Source organism: Oratosquilla oratoria, chromosome 27 (genome assembly GCF_046742065.1).
Source record: "Oratosquilla oratoria isolate Oo_2021 chromosome 27, ASM4674206v1, whole genome shotgun sequence".
NCBI classification, from domain to species: domain Eukaryota; kingdom Metazoa; phylum Arthropoda; class Malacostraca; order Stomatopoda; family Squillidae; genus Oratosquilla; species Oratosquilla oratoria.
Window position 1 is genome coordinate 46,725,108 of NC_134803.1, and position 7,500 is coordinate 46,732,607.

The window sequence follows — 7,500 nt, forward strand, 5'->3', positions numbered from 1 at the left end:
TTACCCACTGATCCAAGAATTGCCTAGTAGTCCAAAAATTTACTGGTCCAAAACTGACCCACTGGTCCAAAAATAAACTAATGGTCCAGAAATGAACCAGTGGTCCAAAAGTGACTCACTGGTCCAAAAATTAACTAATGGTCCAGAAATGAACCAGTGGTCAAAAAATGACCCACTGGTCCAAAAATGAACGCCTGGTCCAAACTGACCACAGAGGACCCCTTCCAGTGGTCCAAAAATGAACGCCTGGTCCAAACTGACCACAAAGGACCCCTGTGCTGAATGGAATTGTTTGGCGTCAGCTGGAGCAGCACCTACGTCATTTGTCTTCCTGGTGAAGGGTGCGTGCGGCTAGTGCACGAGCCGTGTCGGGCCAAGAAGAATCTATTTCCAATCTTGTAGAGACCATTTGGTCCGTGCAAGTGTAGGTCAGTTTGATACAGGTTACATAGAATTTATGTAATATGTAATATCATCAAAGCTCTGTAACGCTGGGAATTTCCTTGAAACTTGATTACAAAGGAGTTCTGGTACATGACCTTATATGGGGTGATGGGTGCCACGGAGATGAATAAAATCACCTGGCGACAGTCAGAATAAAATATAGGGTAAGTCAGACTTATGCCTATTCAGTCTGCTAGGGTCGTGGGTCGAAGCCAGCCCTCGGATGAAAATAGGACAGAGTATAATGAAAACTGGCATAATTATGATATGGATATGGGTAGAATCATTGTGTGTGTCTGTGTGGGTTTATTTGTGTGGCGTACACGAGCGTGCGTGCGTGCGTGCGTGCGTGCATGTGCGTCTACAACAGGTTTCTCAGACGCCAACAGCAGCAGGAGCACCAACTCCACATTCTTCCACACCCTTCCACCTTCACTCCCACCTCCATCACCTCCCACTTAGCCTTCCTCCGTTCCCGTCAGCCTCCACTAAGTCTTCCACGTCCTCCTCCTCCTCCTCCTCCTCCTCCTCCTCCTCCTTCTCCTCCTCCTGATCCCCTCCACCCGGCCCCCGCCATCTTCTGTCTCATTCACTCTCTCTCGCCACGGCGAACGGGGCGGGTGCGTGCGCGCGTGTGTGTATGTATGTGTGTGTGTTTGTGCGTGTACCGTTTCCGTTCATTTCGTCACCTTGAGACGGAGCCGATGGAAAAATTGCTCAGCTTGTCCAGGAGCGAGCCGAGTGTCGAGTGAGAAACGCAGGTGCGCCCAGCATTTACTTGTGTCTCCGTCTGTGCAGTGTGCGAGTGTGTGTGTGATCCCGTCCTGGTCCCCGACTCTGAACGGGTTTACGTAACTCGAGTCACCTCGGGTTTTTGTACGTAAATTAGGGGTTTTGGACGTAGCTCGAGTCGCCTCGGGCTTTGGACGTAGCTCGAGTCACCTCGGGCTTTGGACGTAACTCGGAATTTCCTCGGGATTTTGGACGTAGCTCAAGTCGCTTCGGGCTTTGGACGTAACTCGGAGTTTCCTCGAGTTTTTGGACGTAACTCGAGTCACCTCGGGTTTTGTACGTAACTCGAGTCACCTCGGGTTTTGTACGTAACTCGAGGGTTTTGGACGTAACTCGAGTCATCCCGGGTTTTGAATACAAATGAAGGTTTTATTAACCCTGTTGGACATCTCTGACATCGTCATGGAAGTGAACTGTGTACAAGACCACAAGTGAACAGTGAACAGGTCTTCAAGTGGACAGTGAACAGAACAAAGAAAATATGTAAGAACAGATGTTGTGAAGTTTGTGTCGAATATTGTGGTTCTTGAAGGTTGTGTCTTCGATCGTGTAGGTGATGGTGACTTATCAAAAACTTCGTCATGCTGCCGTGGATTTTTTTATTATTATTATTATTTTTTTTTTTTATTTAGTGTGATCGAGGAAGTACTGCAACTGGAGCCATTGGAAAGGACTGATATCAAGTCTGGAATTGCTCTCATTTGGGGGACGTTCATCGATTTTTTGTTTTTTTGTTTTTTTCGGACAATTCGCCGAGATTGTTATTGCAATTAACATTATTTTCATTCCCCGAGAACAATTCCGTCATGTTCAAATGAACAGACCACAAAGAACATCAGTGCCCATATCTCGAACTCGGGATATGTGTTATGTACCACTTCATCGAACTCAAGTGTTTACGTTCGATCGTGTGTTGAACCCTTTGATTGAGGAGAGTGTTCCCTCGATCGAATAAAATCGCCTGGCGGCAGCCAGAATGAAGGTATAAGTAACTGGTGAAAGGGTTGAGGTGTGTTTAAAACTTTTGCTTAATGAAATCACCAGGCGGCAGCCATTGTACGAATCGTCATGCAGGGAAAGGGTTAATTTCCGAGACTGCACGGGAGCGGGTGGTCAGCCGTGAAGCGTCTCTAGGCGTATTACCTCAGTGGACCCATGAAGTCTATTTTTCTACTTTTTTCTTTTTTTTTATGTAAGGAAAATGTTGGAATGTGTGTGTGTGTGTGTGTGTGTGTGTGTGTGTGTGTGTGTGTGTGTGTGTGTGTGTGTCTCACATGGTGAAGTTTGACGCGGAAAAAGGTCTCTCAAATGTGTCATTGGTCGACCTTTGTAAAGGCCCACGACTGGACTTGGAAGGCCCAAAAAGGCAAAAGAAAACGGAGCCTGAGAGAGAGAGAGAGAGAGAGAGAGAGAGAGAGAGTGATCGTCAACGAAAGTGAGAGAGGACTTAGAGTGGGGGGTTGGGAGTAGGAGGTGGGAGGCTTGGGGAGGGAGGGAGGGAGGGAGGGAGTACCTCGTATATGGCGTTAGAAGGTCCTGTACAGGTACCCGGTACAGTCTCGCCCAAAAGTCTGGGTCCTCTCGCTTGAATGCGAGGCTGAAGGAGATTGTAAAGAAAGCGTCTTGGTTAGGGTGTGGGAAGAGTGTAACAAGTGGTCATGCCGATTTGGTATATTATTTAATTTTTTTTTTTTACTTAGTTTTTATTATTACTTATTATTGTTTGTTTATTTATTGTTATTTGTTTATTTATTTATTTATTATTATTTTTTTACATGTGGGTACCCGCATTTCAGTTCATACTATACTGCCCTCTTATCAACGTTGTGCATGTACCGCTAATTAGGGAATTAGGGTTTCTGAGGGTACACCTGGTCGAGGAGGAGGAGGAGGAGGAGGAGGTTGAGGAAGAGGAGGAGGTCGAGGAAGAGGAGGAGGAGGAGGAGGAAGAGGTAGTGGACAAAGGCGCATTAAGTTTTATGGGATTAGTTGACGGAGTAAGGTTGGTGGTTAACTGCGTTCATGTTATGAATCTACCTTCCACCCTCCCTCTTCTCCTCCCCCCGTCCCCCCTAACCAGTGCCTCTTCCTCCTTCCCCCTCCCTCTTCCATACAGCCATCCTCTGTCCCTCTCCCTTCCCCCCTTCCCCCACCTTTCCACCTCCCCCTTTCCCCGTCCTTTTTATCCTGCCTCTACCCTTCCCCCTCCCTCTCCCCTTCCCCCCTCCCTCTCCCCTTCCCCCCTCCCTCTCCCATTCCCCCCTCCCTTCTTCCCGTCCCCACTCCCTCTCCCCTTCCCCCTCCCTCTCCCCTTTCCCTCTCCCTCTCCCCTTCCCCTCCTCCTCTCCCCTTCTCCTCTCCCCTTTCTCTCTCCTTCAGCTCTTCTCTCTCCCTCTCCCCTCCCCCCTCCCCTCTCCCTCTCCCTCTCCACTTCCTCCCTCCCTCTCCCCTTTCCCTCTCTCCTTTCCCCTCCCTCTCCCCTTCCCTCTCCCTTTCCTCTTCCCTTCCCTCTCCCCTTCTCTCTCCCACTTTCCTTTTCCGCCCTCCCTCTTCCCTCCCCCCTCCCTCTTCCCTTCCTCCTCTCCCCTCCCTCTCCCCCTCCTACTCGCACCAGCGAAATAACTTTTAGTTCATGTTATCAGTGTTACTCAATGTTCTGAAGAACATATTTCTAGGTTTGAGCAAAACAGACACACACACACACGCACACACACACACACACACACACACACACACACACACACACACACACACACACACACACACACACACACACACACACACACACACACACTCCCAATGCGAGACGATAAATAATGAAATCCTTGAGCTACTTTTTAAGGATGGTAAGGGCGACTGCCTGGGAGGAATCAATCACTTTTTATGGCTAATGTGTCATCACTGATGTGACACTGAGAGAGCTACGGTAATGGCCACAGTTGTGATGATTCACGGGAGGTGGAAAGCTGCTCGTGACGTTGGTGTGTGTCTTTTGTAGCTTATAAACTGAACCATTACTCTCTGTTTTTTCTCCCCCCCTCTGTGTGTGTGTGTGTGTGTATGTGTGTGCGCGCGCGTGTATGTGCGCGTATGTGTATGGGGGTGATATTTTTGTCTTATCTTCCACTCTCTCTCTCTCTCTCTCTCTCTCTCTCTCTCTCTCTCTCTCTCTCTCTCTCTCTCTCTCTCTCACTGTGTGTGTGTGTGTGTATGGATATTTTTGTCTTATCACTCTCTCTCTCTCTCTCTCTCTCTCTCTCTCTCTCTCTCTCTGTGTGTGTGTGTGTGTGTGTGGGGTTGATATTTTTTTCTTTCTCATCTTCCACTCTCTTTCTCTCTCTCTCGCTCTCTATCTACATCTATCTCCCCTCCCTCTTGTAAATAAAAAATCACTTTTGGGTCATTGTCACAAGTTGTCATAACTTCGTGTCATGTTTTTGTGACATAAGCAATTTAAAGGCGCCGATGTGTGTCAGACCGTCATTAGGAGTTGTATTGCGTGTCATATAGTATTTTTGTGTTCTGTCTCCGTGTGTCATATTTTCATTGTGTCAGAAAACTGTTAGAATCGTGACACTCCCTACTGTGTCAGCGGAAATGTGACACGGGGAGAGTGTGTCACGTGATCTCGTGTCATTATGTGTGTCATATTTGTGTCGCTTGGGGTGTGTCATCGTTTTAAAGATATTATTTTTCTCATTAATTCTGAGGATATTCGTGTCGTTTCGCTTCGTCCTCGTGCGTCGTAATATGACACGATGTGCCATCTTGTCACTGCGTGTCACAAAGAGGGAACCTGTCGCATGATGAGTCACCTTGGGCCCTATGTTCTTCGTGTGTCATGACACTCGCGTGACGCTTTGTCACGTGATATTGTCATTCTTTCGTTCCGGTCGTGGGTTTCGTCTCGTGTGAATAAAATCGCTTGGCGGCGCAGCCAAAGGAATCGTAGTTTGGTCCCCATAACCGGCGCTTCTATCCATGGGTACACACACACACACACACACACACACACACACACACACACACACACACACACACACACACACACACACACACACACTTCTCTTCCGGGAGGGAAATAGCTGTCGATCACGAGTCCAACACGTGATCCAAGACCATAGTGAATCACGTACACACATACACTCACACACACACACACACACACACACACACACACATATATATAGATATATATATATATATATATATATATATATATATATATACGCATGCACAAAATGCCCTTTCACCTTTGTAAAGGGGTAACCATTATAATAATAATAATTATTATTATTATTATTATTATTATTATTATTATTATTATTATTATTATTATTATTATAATTATATAAGAACACAAAACATGACCATGGTGTCTTAACGGGCCCATGGCACATCGTCCGCGTCATGTACTTCGTGCCAGATCGTGTCATGGCACCCCAGGAGCGTGCCACCCAGACCGCGTCACATTCCATTCGACGTCTATCGGATTTGTGTCGTTCAGTCTTTAGTTAAATTGTGTCTCAGAGTGAAACTTGGCTTTCCGCATATGGCTGTGTCATTTAACATCACTGCATTGGATCACGTGCGGGACACGTGACCGACAGTGATTAGCCTCCCGGATGAGAGCTGTGACATTGTACTCACACGATGTGGCCGAAGCGCGTGCCCCTAATTGGTGGAAAAAAAAATCACCTGATGGCAGCTAGAATAAAATATATAAATTATAGATAATATTTGTGGCTTTATGTCACTCGTGCCCGGGGTTCTCAGTTGAATAAAATCGTCTGTGGTTAGCCAGAATAGACTATATGAAGTTTATCGCGTGGAAACTCGTCTGTTCCCATACATGAACAAAACCTTTTGGGTTTAGCTTTGACAAAATATATAAAGTAGGCCACTGCGTTTTAACTAAAATGGTTTAAGCTAACCCTGTAACTGTCGAAAGTTTCGCTTATTTGAGTTAAATCAGTGTCCAGTCTCAAACACGTGGAATTGTTCTTGTGTTCTTTAGAACAAGGAAATGTTCTAGTGTTCTATTGAACTAGGAAATATTTGTGTTGTTTAGAACAAGGAAATGGTCTCGTGTTCTTTATAACTAATTGTTCTCGTGTTCCATAGAACAAGGTTTTGTTCTTTTGTTCTTTAGAACAAGGAAGTGTTCTCGTGTTCTTACACGGAACTGTTATCGTGTTCTTTAGAACAAGAAACTTTTCTCGTGTTCATATTTTTTGTTCTTCAGAATAAGGACCTGTTCTTCTGTACTTTAGAACAAGGAATTGATCTCGTGTCAGAAAAAGTTAGTGTCACACTTCATCTGACACGCACGCTTGGGCTGACACGCGCTGTGCCAGACACGCCCTGACACGACGAGGGGCTGTGTCAGATCTGTGGCGTCGTGTGTCGTATGAGACGTCACGAGTGTCACTGATCAGTTTGTGTCAGGTTGTGACATGGTGTTGTACGGTTGTGTGTGTATGTGTAGGGGTTGATTACGTATATATTGTAAGTGTGATTTATTGCGCGTGTATGTATGGATATGTTTGCTTGCGTGTGCGTATATGTGTACGTGTGTATGTGTGTGTGTAGGTTGGTTGCGTATTTGCTGGTGAATTAGTTTCGTGTGTGTGTGTGTGTGTGCGTGTGTGTGTCCGTGTGTGTGTGTGTATGTGCTAGTTCGTATATGTATGTATCTGTATTTCGTGCGCATGTGTGTGTAGGTTAGTTTCATACGGTAAGGGTTATTTGTGTAAATGTATATAATTGCGTGTGTACATACGCACACATGTGTACACGTTTACACAAACGGACATCCGCATCGTGAATAATTTCTTTCTATTTTTAGAATAGAATCCTCCTTCTCTTCCTCCTCCTCCTCCTCCTCTTCTTCTTTATTCTCTCTGTTGTTCCTCAGCCTCTTCCTGCATCTTATTCTAGTCCTCCTTCTCTTCCTCCTCCTTCTGCTCCTCCTCTTCCTTCACACCCCTCCTCCACCTGCTCCTCCAACTCCTACTTCTCCTCCTCCTCCTCCTCCTCCTACTTCTCCTCCTCCTCCTCCGCCTCTTCTCTTTTCCCCGTTCTCGTCGTCTTCTCCCCCTTCTCCTCTTGCCCTTCCTCCTCCTCCTCCTCCTTCTCCTCCCCCCTCCCATTTCTCTCTCCCCCCCTTCTCCCCTCATTCCCCTCCTCCCCTATTCCTTCCTTCCCACTCCTCCTCCTCCCTCGCCCCTCTCCCTCCTTCCTCTTCGTCCCCCTCGCCTCCTC

General features: G+C 46.6%; 1 protein-coding gene across 9 annotated transcripts in view; it reads left to right on the top strand.

Annotated features, from left to right (window-relative positions):
• The window catches only part of smg (sterile alpha motif domain containing protein 4 smaug), a 588,244-nt gene that overhangs the window by 470,252 nt on the left and 110,492 nt on the right, over positions 1–7,500 (top strand). Inside the window, exon 1 of one of the 9 annotated variants that reach the window (XM_076210533.1) lies at positions 1,037–1,205. The exons of 7 other annotated variants lie outside the window; for them this stretch is intronic. The gene's annotated coding sequence lies outside the window, so the exon portion shown is untranslated. Of the gene's footprint in view, positions 1–1,036; positions 1,206–7,500 lie in introns of those variants that run through there. One more of the 9 variants, XM_076210536.1, reaches the window with a different exon arrangement.